We start from the raw sequence: 16,525 nt of genomic DNA, 5'->3' as shown, positions 1-16,525 counted from the left end.
GGGGGGAGAGAGGATAAAAGGGATAGGTGGTGACCAAGAGAAAGGAGTGGGAGGGGAGAGAAACAATAAGGGAATGAGAGAGAAGAGAGAGGGAGAGAGTCAAGGATAAAGAAGCGAGAGAGACAAGAGAGGGAGAGAGATAGGTCTAGAGTTTGGGGAAGATAAAGAGAGTGAGATATATAGCTAAAGAATGTTAATGGGATCATATTGATTATTGAAATTTGACATGTAGATTATTGAAACTTGACTAAGTTTGAAATTTAATATGATCCTCTATAAACTAGAATCTACATTATAAGTCCTATAGAGCTATACTTAAATTTTATATTTCATGTATATATTCTCCTTCGAGGGTGGATTTAACATGTGTCAAGAATGAAAAATCTAAACACTCACAAAACCTTTACATTGGACAATGCAGAACATTTGGCACTCGCCAAATGCAAAAAAATGACTTTTCACATTTGGTGAGCGCCAAATTTGGCGTGCACCAAATGTGAAAATTCAAATTTTGCATTTGGCGAGCGCCAAATTTGATGCGCGCCAAATGTGAAAATTCAAAATTTTTCATTTGGCGAGTGCCATATTTGGTGCTCGCCAAATGGTTTGCTTGGGAGAATACCAACCCTTTGGGTTGGATTTGCCTTGGGCATCCAACCCGTAGGTTTGGATGACCTTTTCATGCTAATGATGCATTTTTATGAAAATGTAAGAAGTGACACCTTTTTGGTACCACAACTTGGTGCACTTACCCCATCAACAAAAACTTCTATAACCAAGATGTCATCATTAGTCACTTTATAGCATAAGTTGCTGTCAGCATTACCTGTAGAAAAACCTATCTTCAAAAGATACTTATCCAATTTTGCATACCAAGCTCTTGGAGCTTGTTTCAACCCAAACAAAGGTTTCCTTAACCTGCAAACCATATCTTTGTTATCTATCAAAGAAAATCCATTAGGTTGTTCAATGTAAACTTCTTCTTCAAGATCTCCATTCATAAATGCACATTTAATACCCATTTGATATACTTTGTAGTTCTTGTGTGCTGCAAAAGCCAAGAATAATATGACTACCTTAATTCTAGCTACCAATGCAAAGGTTTCATTATAATCAATTCCTTCTTTCTGATAATATCCCTTACACACTAGTCTTGCTTTATTTTTGATTACCTTACCATCTTCATTAAGTTTATTTCTGAATACCCATTTTGTTCCAATCACATTTTTGTCTTTAGGTCAGGGTACTAATGTCCATGTGTTATTTTTCTCAATTTGTTCTAGTTCTTCTTCCATAGCTTTAATCCAGTGTTTATCTTCACATGCCTCATTAATTGATGATGTTTCAATTTGAGAAATAAGACATACCTCTTCATTTGCCAGTATTCCTCTTGTCATAACTCCTTTATACTTGTTTCCAATTATCTGATCTTCTAAGTGATTCACTCTTACATACCGAGGTGTCTATGTTTGTTGTTGTTCCTTAGTTACAGTGGAATTTTTAGATGATACCGATGTAACTAGATCTTCATTCTATACCAGTGGGTTCAATGTAGGTTCATTTGTTAGAATCTATATACCTTGAAGTTACTCTGGATTGTTCATCAATCTTTACATTTGTACTCTCAATAATTTTCTGCACTATTTTGTTAAAACATCTATATGCCCTCCTCTTAGATGAATAACCAATAAATAATCCTTCATCACTTCTAGGATAAAATTTGCTAATATACTCATCTCTTCTAATATAGCATTTACTTCCAAATATTCTAAAATATTTAAGAGTAGGAGTAATACCAAACCATAGTTCATGAGGGGTCTTACCGGTTTCTCCTTTGATGTGAATGTTGTTGAATGTGTAGACTGCTGTGGTTATTGCCTCTCTCCAATATACATGTGGTAAATTTTCTTTAGATAACATACTTCTAGCTGCATCCAAGATAGTTCTGTTTTTCCTTTCTACAACTCCATTCTACTGTGGTGTCTAGGGTGCTGATATCTGTCTTCTGATTCCATTCACTTCATAGAATGCATTAAATTCCTTAGATGTAAATTTTAGGTCCCGGAGACAACTGAGAGGGGGGGGGGGGGTGAATAAGTTGTCTCATAAATTCAAACCAAAATCTTATTTAACCAACTTAATGCTTAAAACCAGTAAACAAGTAAATTATGTCGGTAGACAGTGTTAACAGTAAATTGCTATACCGGTAAGGATTAATGCATGAAACATAAACACAAAGTCATCCACAACACATGACACCAATATTTGTACGTGGAAACCCTGTAAGGGAAAAAACCATGGTGGGAAACCTTACCCACAATCAGATGATACTACTGCAGATAGTAAGTGTACAAAAAGGGGTCTGCACATGCAGAAAGGCCAATAGCCTAGAGCTCACTACTCAATCACAAATGGGAGTCACACTGACTACAGCTGGATGGTTAAATCCAATAAGAATGTACTGCACAAAATAGCATCTTCAGTACCTGTGTAATGTTGATATGCTTCTACAAAAGCCTAACTTCACCTACAAATGATGTCTTCATGTATACCTCTGCTTGATCTCGCATATACCTTCGCACAATTCTTTTTCGCATTCCGCACTTGATCTTACAAATAAGATCTTACATTTATACCATACCCTAAGACCAATTTTAGTAGGTTGGCTCTACAAGATATTACAATAAAAACATTTTACAAATAATATAATATCCGATGCAATAACTGATTGAAGATGTCAGCTTAATGCATTTACAACAATAATAAATCATCTCCATAGCATGCAATGCTGATCTAGAAAAGATATACCTGCCGATGTAACCCTAGATAACCTGGACCTATTTGCTAGTAAAAGCAAATATGCATATATGAATATACCAATGATTATTTCTTCAAAATAAAGTGTCCACAGGATGTCTTCGACATTACCGAGTGTCTTCCATATCATTCCAGGTACCGGTGAACAATATATCCTGCCGGTGAATCATATGCCAGTAACTGTTGCAAAGTTTACTGTTTGCTGGTGAATGTTGTTGGATCTCCAAAGTAGGTGAATTCAGTAGATGTTGACATCAATGACAAAACCATACCAAAATACCAACAATCTCCCCCTTTGGCATTGATGGCAACACAAGATGGAAAAACCATCAAAGTGCCAAAATAGAAATGCCAAAATACAAAAACCAACAATCTCCATTTCTCCCCTTGGGAGTAACAATACCAATTTCTCCCCTGAAATCTTTCACCAAAAAGATAATGTGTTTTTCCATAGATATCTCTCCCCCTTTGACATCAAATGCCAAAGTCACAAAACTCAAGTTCATACAAAATACCAACCAATTCGATATACCAACTACTCCCCCTGAGAAGTAGCTTCCTCATCAAATACCAGAAAATGATTTGTCCATTTAATTCTGTCGGTTAATGACAATCATCAACTGTCTAAGTCTCTACCGGTGGTGGTATGACTCCAAGCTGATCTCTGAGCTACTCAGAAGTCTCCTTAGGTAAAGGTTTTGTGAAAATATTTGCAAGCTGTTCTTTAGTATTTACATAAACCAGTTTTATCTCTTTTTCTTCAACTTTTTCCCTTAGAAAATTCAGTTTGATAGAAACATGTTTTGTTTTAGAATGTAATACCGGATTTTTAGATATATCAATTGTTGCAGTGTTATCACAGTATATAGTAATAGGTTCCATGCATTTTACCTTTATGTCTTTCAACATTTGCTTAAGCCAAAGTACCTATGTACAGTTTGTTGCTGCTACAACATATTCTGATTCTGCTGTTGATAAAGATGTACAACTTTGTTTCTTACTCAACCAAGAAACTAATCTCTTTCCAAGAAAAAATGCTCCTCTAGTGGTTCTTTTTCTATCATCCACATCTCCTGCCCAATTTGCATCTGTGTATGCACATAGATCAAAATTTTCATCTTTAGGATACCATAATCCAAGATTTGTTGTGCCTTGTAAGTACCAGAAAATCCTTTTCATTACTGACTCATGATTTTCCCTAGGATTACTCTAAAATCTAGAAACAATACATACTGCATTCATAATATCAGGCCTGGTTTGTGTCAAATACAATAAACCTCCTATCATAGATTTGTATCTAGTTGGATTAACAGGTGTAGATTCATCCCTTTGAGATAATTTGTCATTTGTAGTCATAGGTGTGCTTACCGGTTTAGAGTTCTCCATCCCAAATTTCTTTAGTAGTTCTTTCAAGTACTTAGATTGACTCAAAAATATACCTTTATCAGTCTGTGAAATCTGCAATCCTAAAAAGAATTTTTTTTCTCCAATCATAGACATTTCAAATTCTTGCTGAATTTTAAGAGAAAATCATTTACATAATCCATCTTTTCATCCAAAGATTATATCATCAACAAATACTTCAATAATCAAGATGTCATCATTAGTTACTTTGTAATGTAAATTGCTATATGCATTTCTTTTAGTAAAACCAATCTTTAAAAGATACTTATCCAATCTTGTATACCAAGCTCTTGGGGCTTGTTTCAATCCATACAGAGCTTTTCTTAACCTGCAAACCATATCATTGTCATCTGTCAAAGAAAATCCATCAGGTTGTTCAATATAAACTTCCTCTTCAAGATCTCCATTCAAAAATGCACATTTAATATCCATTTGATAAACTTTGTAATCCTTGTGAGCTCCAAAAGCCAAGAATAATCTAACTGCCTCAATTTTGGCTGTCGGTGCAAAGGTTTCATTGTAATCAACTCCTTCTTTCTGAGAATATCCCTTACACACTCGTCTTGCTTTATTTCTGACAACCTTTCCATCTTCACTAAGTTTGTTTCTAAATACCCATTTGGTTCCAATTACATTTTTATCTTTAGGCCGGGGAACTAATGTCCAAGTATTATTTTTCTCAATTTGTCCTAATTCTTCTTCCATAGCTTTAATCCAAAATTTATCTTCACATGCCTCATTGATAGATGATGGTTCAATTTGAAAAATAAGACATACCTCTTCATTTGCCAATCTTCCTCTAGTCATAACTCCTTTGAATTTGTTTCCAATTATTTGATCTTCAGAATTATTTAGTCTTACATACCGGGGTGTCTTAGTTTGCTATTGTTTTTCAATTACTATGGAATCCTCTGATGATACCGGGGTAACCGGATCTTCATTCTGTACTAGTGGATTCAGTGTAGGTTCATTTGTCACAACTTTTGTTGCCAGTTAAGAGTCTATATACCATGAAGTTCCTCTGAATTGTTCATCAATCTTTACATTTGTACTCTCAACAATTTTCTGCAATCTTTTATTAAAACATCTATATGCCTTGCTCTTAGATGAATAACCAAGAAATATTCCTTCATCACTTCTAGGATCAAATTTTCCAATATACTCATCTCTTCTAATATAACATTTACTTCCAAATATTCTGAAATACTTAAGAGTAGGTATATTACCAAACCATAGTTCATGAGGGGTCTTACCGGTTTCACCTTTGATGTGAACGTTGTTGAATGTATAGAAAGCAATGCTTACTGCCTCTCTCTAGTACACATGTGGTAGATTTGCTTCTGATAACATTCTTCTTGCTGCATCCAAGATAGTTCTATTTTTCCTTTCAACAACTCCATTCTATTGTGATGTCTGAGGTGTTGATAACTGTCTTTTGATTCCATTCACTTCACAGAATGTATTAAAGTCCTTAGATGTGAATTCTCCTCCTTGATCTGATCTTAAACATTTGATTTTCTTCCCGGTTTCATTTTCAACCATTGCTTTGAATAGTTTGAACTTCCCAAGTGCTTCTGATTTTTCTTTGAGAAAAGTAACCCAACAAATTCTAGAATAATCATCAATAATTAGCATGAAATATCTATCACCTTGTAAGCTTTTAGTTCTAGCTGGACCACATAAATCAGTTTGAATTAAATCAAGAGCATTATTGGATTTTTCTGGTATACTTTTGAAACTAGCTCTAACTTGTTTTCCAAATTGACATTCCTTACAAATTGTATTATGAGGTTTCACAATTTTAGTTAGATCTCTAACTGCCTTAGAAGTATTGATTTTTACCATGCAATCAAAATTTACATGACATAGTCTCTTGTGCCATAACCAACTTTCATCTATATGTGCAATTAAGCATGCCTTTTCACTGTTATTCAAATGAAAGATATTACCTCTAGTCTGATTACCGGTTGCAATTTCCAAACCAATTCTATTCATGATTTTGCATTTTCCATTTTTAAAATGTAACTGAAAACCTTTCTCAACTAATTGACCAACACTTAAAAGATTATGCTTTAATCCTTCAACATAGTAGACATTGTCAGTGTTATATTTACCATCAAGAGATAATGAACCCTTACCTTTGATTGAATAGGCTTTGCCATCTCCAAACCTTACTAAACCTCCATTGTATTCTTGAAAGTTCAAGAATTTACCTTTGTCTCCAGTCATATGATGTGAGCATCCTAAGTCAATAATCCATTCATCCTTTGATTCAACTTTAGCTACTAGGGCTTGTTCTACCAGTTGAGCAATAGGTGCCAATTGATCTTCTGTTATAGCAACAAAAACCCATCCATTGTCTATTGGATCCTCATCAAAATCATCAGTCACACCTTCATCAGCAATGTAACAAGATTTATCTTTGTTCTTCTTAAATCTGTATCTCTGATATTCAAGATTAGGCTTGTATGTTCTTCTAGCTTCTTCTCTTAGTCTAGCATGTCTATCAGGGCATCTTGAAGCCATATGACCAATCTTATTATAGTTAAAACATTTAAAGGGTGATTTACCTTCATACTTACTTCCAATTGGACCTTTTGGCATTTTCCTTGCAAATAGTGCTTCAAGTTCTTCAAGCTCTTCATTCTCCTTTCTGGTTTCTTCAAGTTCTCTTGCATAAAAGGCTCTCCAATCTAATTTGTCAAATGATGGAGCAGATGATGTTGATGCTTTAAAGACCAAATTAGTTTTTATAGTAGCAATAGGACCAAATTCCTCAATTTGAAAAGCTGAAAGTTTTCCAATCAATGTATCCCTACTTACTGATGTATTAGGCATTGTTCTCAACTCATTTATAGCAGTAACTTTCATTTTATATGCCGGTGGCAAACCTCTTAATATTTTTGAAACAATTTCATCTTCACTCAAAGTTCCTCCACAACATTTAATACCCAAAACAATTTCATTTACTCTTTCCATAAAAGCAGAAATCCTTTCATCTTCTTCCATTTTCAGATGTTCCTACCTGACTCAGAAGCTTTCAAGTTTTGCTATTTTAACTGTGGAATCTCCTTCATTCAGTGTTTCCAAATGATCCCAAATAGCTTTAGCAGTAGACCTATCTGATAATCCCATGATTTGTTGATCCGATAATGCGCTCAAAAGTGCTTCTCTTGCTTTGCAATCATTCTCTTCATCTTTGGCTAAGGTAGCTGGAGCAATCTGACCAACTACAATAGCAGTATAACCATTCTTAGTAACTTCCTAGATGTCTTTACGGATGCAATTCAAATGTGTCTCCATTCTGATCTTCCATATCCCATAGTTGGTTCCATAGAGTTTAGGACTATCCTTTCTAAAATAATAGTAGACATTGGATCTCCTCAAGTTGTTAAACTTCTACAAAAGAGGACTAAGCTCTGATACCAATTGTCAGGTCTTAGAGACAACTGAGAGGGGGGGGGGGTGAATCAGTTGTCTAATAAATTCAAACCAAAATCTTATTTAACCAACTTAATGCTTAAAACCAATAAACCAGTTAAGTATACCGGTAGATAGTGTTAATAGTAAATTTCTATACCGGTAAGGATTAATGCATGAAACGTAAACACAAAGTCATCCACAACACATGACACCAATATTTTTACATGGAAACCCTATAAGGGGAAAAACCACGGTGGGAAACCCTACCCACAATCAGATGATACTACTGCAGATAGTAAGTGTACAAAAAGGGGTCTGCACATGCAGAAAGGCAAATAGCCTAGAGCTCACTGCTCAATCACAAATGGGAGTCACACTGACAATAGTTGGATGGTTAAATCCAATAAGAATGTACTGCACAAAATAGCATCTTCATATGCTGGATTCAATACTAGTGTAATGCTATGCTTCTACAAAAACCTAACTTTACCTACAAATGATGTCTTCGTGTATACCTCTACTTGATCTTGCATATACCTTCACACAATTCTTTTTCGCATTCCGCACTTGATCTTACAAATAAGATCTTACATTTATACCATACCCTAAGACCTATTTTAGTAGGTCAGCTCTACAAGATATTACAATAAATTTTTTTTACAAATAATATAATATCCGATGCAATAACTGATTGAACATGTCAGCTTAATGCATTTACAACAATAATAAATTATCTGCATAGTGTGCCATGCTAATCTGGAGAAGATAAACCTGCCAGTGTAACCCTAGATAACCTGGACCTATTTATCGGTAAAAGCAAATATGCAAATATGAATATACCAATGATTATTTCTTCAAAATAAAGTGTCCACATGATGTGTTCGACATTACCAAGTGTCTTCCATATCATTCTAGGTACCGGTGAACAATATATCTTGCTGGTGAATCATATGCCAGTAACTGTTGTAAAGTTTACTGTTTGCCTATGAATGTTGCTGGATCTCCAAAGTAGGTGAATTCAGTAGGTGTTGACATCAATAACAAAACCATACCAAAATACCAATAGTAAATTCTCCTCCTTGATCTGATCTCAAACATTTGATTTTCTTACCGGTTTCATTCTCTACCATTGCTTTGAATAGTTTTAACTTCCCAAGTGCTTTTGATTTTTCTCTGAGAAAAGTAACCCAACACATTCTACAGTAGTCATCAATGATTAGCATGAAATATCTATCACCTTGTAAACTTTTAGTTGTAGCTGGACCACATAAATCAGTATGAATTAAGTCAAGAGCATTATTGGATTTTTCTGGAATACTTTTAAAAGTTGCTCCAACTTGTTTTCCAAATTGACATTCCTTACATACCGGATTGTGAGGCTTAACAATCTTAGGTAAATCTCTAATTGCTTTAGTAGTACTGATTTTTACCATGCAATCAAAATTTACATGACACAGTCTCTTATGCCATAGCTAACTTTCATCAATATGTGCAATTAGGCATGTCTTTTCACTGTTATTCAAATGAAAGATATTTCCTCTAGTTTGATTTCCGGTTGCAATTTTCAAACCAGTTCTGTTCATAATTTTGCATTTTCCATTCTTGAATTGTAACTGAAATCCTTTCTCAACTAATTGACCAACACTCAAAAAATTATTCTTTAAACCTTCCACATAGTAAACATTGTCAGTATTATGCTTACCATCAAGAGATATTGTACCTTTACCTTTGATCAAACAAGCTTTATCATCTCCAAATCTTACTAGACCTCCATTATATTCTTGAAAGTTCACGAATTTACTTTTATCACTAGTCATATGATGTGAGCATCCCGAATAAATGATCCATTCATCCTTAACTTCAACTTTAGCTACCAAGGCCTACTCTACTAGTTGAATAGTAGGTGCCGGTTGATCTTCTATTATAGCAACAAAAACCCATCCATTGTCTGTTGGATCTTCATCAGAATCATCAATGACTCCTTCATCAACAAGATAACAAAATTTATCTTTATTCTTCTTAAATCTGTATCTCTGATATTCAGGGTTAGGCTTGTATGTTCTCCTAGCGTCTTCTCTTAGTCTAGCATGTCTATCAGGGCATCTAGAATCCATATGACCAATCTTATTACAGTTCAAGCATTTAAAGGATGCTTTACCTTCATACTTACTTGCAATTGGACCTTTAGGCATTTTCCTTGCAAATGTGCTTCAAGTTCTTCATTTTCTCTCCTGCATTCTTCAAGTTCTCCTGCATAAAAGGCTTTCCAATCAGACTTGTCAAATGATGGTGCAGATGATGTTGATGCCTTAAAAGCTAAATCTATCTTTATAGTAGAAACAAGACCAAATTCCTCAATTTCAAAAGCTCAAAGTTTTCCAATCAATGTATCCATAGCTATTGATGTATTAGGCATTGTTCTTAACTCATTTATAGTAGTAACCTTCACTTTATATGTTGGTGGCAATCCTCTTAAAACTTTTGAAATGATTTCATCTTCACTTAAGGTTCCTCTACAACATTTAATACCCAAAACAATTTCATTAACTCTTTCCGTAAAAGCAGAAATCCTTTCATCTTCTTCTATTTTCAAATTTTCATACCTAACCTGAAAGCTTTCAAGTTTTGCAATTTTGACTATGGAATCTCCTTCATTCAATATTTCCAAGTGATCCCAAATAGCTTTAGCAGTAGACCTATCTGATAATCCCATGATTTGCTAATTTGATAATGTGCTCAAAAGTGCTTCTCTAGCTTTGCAGTCATTTTCCTCATCTTTTCCTAAGGTAGGTGGATTAGGTTGATAGGGAGTAGGAGCAGTATACCCATTCTTTGTAACTTCCCAGATGTCCTTTCCAATGCAATTTAGATGTGTCTCCATCCTGATCTTCCATATGCCATAGTTGGTTCTATCAAGTTTAGGATTGTCCTTCCTGAAATAGTTAGTAGACATTGGATCTCCTCAAGCTGTTAAACTTCTACAAAAGAGGACTAGGCTCTGATACCAATTCTTAGGTCCCGGGGACAATTGAGAGGGGGGGTAAATCAGTCTAATAAATTCAAACCAAAAACAACTTATCCAGCTTTAATGCTTGATACTGGTAAACCAGTCTTTTATGTTGGTAGACAGTTTTATCAGTTAATTGCAATACCAGTACAGATTAATGCATGAAATAGAAAGACAATAACATCCATAACACATAACACCAATATTTGTACGTGGAAACCCTGTAAGGGGAAAAACCACAGTGGGAAACGTTACCTAGAATGAGATGATACTACTATAGATAGTATGTGTATACAAATGGGGTCTACACATGCAGAAAGGCCTAGCACCTAGAGCTCACTGCTCAAACACAAATAGGAGTCACACTAACTACAATTGGATGGTTAAATCCAATAAGGATGTACTGCTCAAAATAGCATCTTACTATCCTGGATTCAGTACCAGTGTAGTTCTGATTGTCTTTACAAAAACCTTGCTTCAACCTTCAAATGATGTATGTGTGTAAAGCTCTGCTTATTCTAGCATATACCGAATTATTTCTTCATTCCACATTTGATCTTACAAATAAGATCTTACATTTATACCATAACCTAAGACCAATTTTAGTAGGTCGGCTCTAAAGGATATTACAATAAAATCAATTTACAAATAAAGCAATATCCGATGCAATAACCGATTCAACATGTCGGCTTGATTCATTTACAACAATAATAAAACATCTCCATAGCATGTCATGCTGATCAGGAATAGATAAACCTGTCGGTGTATATCTTGGACCTATTTTCCGGTAATAACAAATATGCAAATATGAATATGCCAATGAACAAATCTCCAAGATAAAGTGTCCAAATGATGTCTTCAACATAACCAAGTTTTTTCAATGCCATTCCAAGTGTCGGTGAACATTATGCAGATACCGGTGACTGTGCATAAGTCATTTACTTGCCGGTGAACATTGCCAATTCTTCAAAGTGCTAGAGTTGATAAGTGATAGTAGGTGTTGACATCAATGACAAAACCATACCAAAATACCAACAATTATAAGATGTTATTGTAGTTAATTAATTCTTAATCTTCAAAATAATACAGTTGTAAGACGTCTATTTGTTTTTTGTATAGCTGGTCGAGAGTGGGATGCACTACATTTGTATATTGTAAACAATCTTGATTGGATGACGGTATGGATTGAACATTGTCAATATTTTGGATGCACATTAACATGGGAAGGTGTGGCTTCATTGGTTAAAGAAGCTCATCGTAATGGAAATTCCAATGTTACGCAAATGGAAATTGATTTAGCATATAGTTTAAGAGATAAATAGGTACGTATAAATTTATTAATCACCCATATGTTTATCAACTCACAATGCAATAAATTTTACATGTTTGACATATCGCAGGTCAAACACCACAACGCTATGTGCTGCAATGGTCATAAATTTCGCATAAAAAAGTTGGATGATATGAAAAAAACTTGTGATTCTCGCATCACTGCTGTCTTTGAGGTGACAAATATTTCATCGAGAAATGACATACATCCTCAACAGTCTCAAAATTGATACTGTGGCATTTTGGATGATATACTTGAGTGTGACTTTAATTCCTTCAAATTAGTTTTGTTCGTCGTTAAATGGTGCAGGCTACGATTGAATAAAAATGATCCTGATAGAACTGTTATTGAACATGATAATGGTTTTGCAATGGTAAATACAAGGTCATTTGAACCAGTTGGGGATGAGACCTATGTTCTTCTAAGCCAATGTGAGCAAGTATTTTACTCAGAGGTCCCACATAAACCGGGTTTGTCATTTGGTGTTAGACATGATCCAAGAGGAAGGTCGATAAAGTATAATGTGATGGAAGAAGAAGATACCAAAGAAGTAGAAGATGAAGTAGATGATGATCACGATCGATAGTTTCTCAATGATGATGAAGAAGAAGAAGAAGAAGAAGAAGAAGAAGAAGAAGAAGAAGAAGATGATGATGATGATGATGATGATGGTGATGGTGATGGTGATGGTGAGGGTGATGATGATGGTGAAGACTATGATGGTGATGATGATGGCAAAGACAACGACGACAATGACGACGATGATGACGATGATGATGATGATGATGATGATGATGATGATGATGATGATGATGATGATGGCAATGATGATGGCAATGATGTTGGCGATGATGACCTTGATGTTCATGATGATGAATGAAATATATGAGGTATGTGATTAGTATATTATCAATTTAATATTGATTTCTTGATACATTTTTTTTTACATAATTAATTCATTATGTTTTGAATTCTAATGCCATTACATAATTAATTAATGATGCACCTTTTAATATGGAGATGGAGATAGGGAGAGTGACTATTTATGTGACATTTTTTAAACTTTGTGTTTATTTATGGAATTTGGATTGTTTATTAGCTATGCGATGGATTACATGTTTATGATGATGCATGTTACATTTTTTGAACTTTATGTTTATTTATAGAATGTGGATTGTTTATTACCTATGTGATGGATTACATGTTTATGATGACACATATGTGATGCTAATTGTTATGCTCAATTACATCTATGATGATACATCATGTGATTCTTATGATGCTTATAATACGTATGTATTTATTGTTTATCAACTTACAAATGTAGTAATGCTTATGATGCTCAATTGATGGTGTTGATTTCATGTATAGTCCCTGTGTGATGCTATCACCCTTGGTGGGAACAGGTCGTTGACTACAGACATCGTCAACCATTTAGTTGAGGATCATGCATAGTCTACATAAAGTAAAGGTAAGGAATTAAAAAATTTACAATGATTTTGATGACATCTTTTTATTATTTAATACTCTTTTTGTCTACAAAGTTAATGTTATTCATGTTGTGTACTATCTAATTTTTAGCTAACATAAGATAATTGAATTACATGTGTAAGAACCTGAACCCCTTTGACAAGGATCCTGCACAGTGTCATGGATGGACAGGTATAACTAGTCAATACACCCTATAGAGACAATTTTTTTAAAAAAAATTTCTTGGAAAACAAACTTCCTCAGTTTTTCAAACCTCGACAATACCATTAAATCTATTACAGTTATCAACACTTCAGGCCCCAGTTGGACTTATTACAATTTTAATCCCAAAATCAACTTTAGGGCCAACTTCTTCAGCAACATTGCCCTCATTTGCAAAATTTCTCTCTCATTTGATGGAGTGCAGGTTCCCCCAAATAGGTATTTGTCAAATCTGTCTTCATCAAGTGAGGGAAATGCAGGAATAGAAAATGAAAGTGAGACATGTAGTAGGTCTACAATAGGGAGATCAATAAGAGGTCAAAAGATTAGAAAAAAATTCAATAAATGTATGAAATTTTTCCTTGCTCATGGGGGGTCATGTTCTTATGATGATGAGACCAAAGGCGACATTGATGCGGCACTGAGGTACAAACATCTACAGAAACAATGGGTGCCCAAGGAACTTCCTCCAATAAACACCGATTTTTGTGTTAACGATAGGATATATCACATAGCACCTTCGTCGTTAGATGGTTTCAGCTTATTTTCCATGGACGCCATAAAGGTCTGTTACAAGAAAGTTGTTGAATTGATGGAGTTTGTCGGACCTTGTTACAATTACAATAATTGGATGTAGATTGTTAAATATAAAAAAATTATGCGTAGGTATGCATTGTCAGCAAATTATATACAACAGAAAGATAATGATCAAAGTAAACAAGTGGCTGTATACATTTATGGTCGACCAAAAGCAACAGGGAACATTGCAAGTTTTATAAATAGTACGTGACCTGGGTCAATTAATAAACAACCCAATTGCCTATTTGAGGAACGCGAGGGAAATCGTGTATTCGTATGTGCGATAAAATCAATAAGTGTAGGCAAAGAGATTCTAATCGATTATAGTTTGAATCATATAGATACAAAAAAAGTTAATATCATGGGGGTCGTATGTACTATATACCATTTAAATTAACCAACCTCCAATTAATGAATCCAATATACCATTTTATTATGATTTTTGTTTGCTAAGTCTATTGGTTTAATTTCGCTAACGTTTTTTATATTTTTTCTTTGTCATAGGGCGACATGGATCCATTACATATCGCAGACAAGGGTGTCGGTTGCGACACTTCTACTGAGCAAGTAAACCTCCTTGTAATTGTATAAATAAGATAGAAGCAAACTGTTACATTATTATGTTCTTTTTTTAAGAGATTTAGACTAATTTTGTAACTGTTAATGATATTCTTGACACAGACAGATGTTCGGGGAAAGGGAAAGGGAGTTGCAGTACCTCAGCACCTCTCTAGGGATGTGGAATCAATAGGATTAATCAATGATGACCATAAAAATTCCACACACTCTATGGAATTCATAAAAAAGCCTCTTAGAAAAATTACTAAAGAGATTGTTGCTTTGGCAACCATACGTCCTATGACTGATGAGATACGAGAGAGGGTGGAAGTATTGATTCGGACAATAGAAAACTTGCAAGTAAGCAGTAATGAAAGCTTTTATTATAACAAAAGTTCAATAATGGTTTATATTTTATTCTCTTTTATGTCATTAACTAAAATTTGTACGTGTTGTTTTTACAGCAATTTATCCACCCTCATGAAAGTCGTTGCCATGGTCAGGGTGTTGCCGGTACTTCAGGTGATGATGATTTTCATGTATTATCACTTGCTTGGCTTATCACTTTGAGTACCCAAAACACATCATACTTGATAATGTCAATCTTCAAAATAAAGGTTCATCCTTGTTTACAATTCTTGCACTTTTCAAATATTTAATGTATTATTCTTCAGGTGTTGTCAACGTTCCTGTGCAAATATCCTCATCGCCTCATGATAGGTTAGCTCCACCTATATTGCTGACCACAATGTTGAAAACACATACCATTCAAACATCCTCTACTGCACGCCATATTGGCCCACCCACTATTGGTAGATCCCTCTTTTCCTCTATCTTTTGTTATGTGTTTATTTCCCTTCAAGCCTTCTTTCTTGGGGGCATTTCATAGCGGATTCATTTTCTGTAGGAGAAGCTGCTCATGAGGATGTGCCAAAGGCGACTACTGTTGATAACATACCATCATTTCGTAGATCTTCTCGTATTGCTAGTACAGGAACATTGCAAGCCACATTGGTGGTGAGTGACAAAGAAATGATTCCCTTAAAGATACAAAAGGTTCCAGGTACTTTAAAATTATTATTGTATATAGTCTAATTGTAATTTACTTTATGATCACTCATTTTCGACTAATGATCCCATGATTTTTTTGCAGGAAATGATATTTTCTATAAACATCTTAGTGACATTATATTGCATATATTTGGGCCCACCATATGTAAAAGGTGGTACATCATATGTGAACTAACCCTAATCCACTATTTTGATTTCATATCATTGCTAGAATAGATTTCCTTTGATCCATTTCTTGAACTGTAATAAATGTAGGTTCAATTCATTTCTGAATCTAACAGGTTTGTTTTTTCTTTAAAAGGTGGAATGACCAAGAACAAAGGTTAAAAGATGAATTGACAAACCAAATGATTGAGTGGTTTGGAAATAACACCTTTGACAAAACCAAGCTCCTTGAAAAAGCTGGCACATATCTAAAGTATGTGAGGGACCAATACATGACCCATTTAGAGAGGAACCTAAAGTACGAGCGTCCCCCCATGATTCTAGAGAGGGAGTGGAAGGACCAGATTTTGGATGCCAAAGAGAGAATTGAAAGGAAAAAAGGAAAAACTCCACCAGACGCCAGAAGAAGGTACGAGATACTATTAAGAATCTAATTATGCACTAATTAATTACTCTTTATATTTATATAATCTAACATA

This window comes from Cryptomeria japonica, chromosome 11 (assembly GCF_030272615.1).
Source record: "Cryptomeria japonica chromosome 11, Sugi_1.0, whole genome shotgun sequence".
NCBI lineage: Eukaryota > Viridiplantae > Streptophyta > Pinopsida > Cupressales > Cupressaceae > Cryptomeria > Cryptomeria japonica.
Note: the sequence above shows the minus strand (reverse complement) of the source record.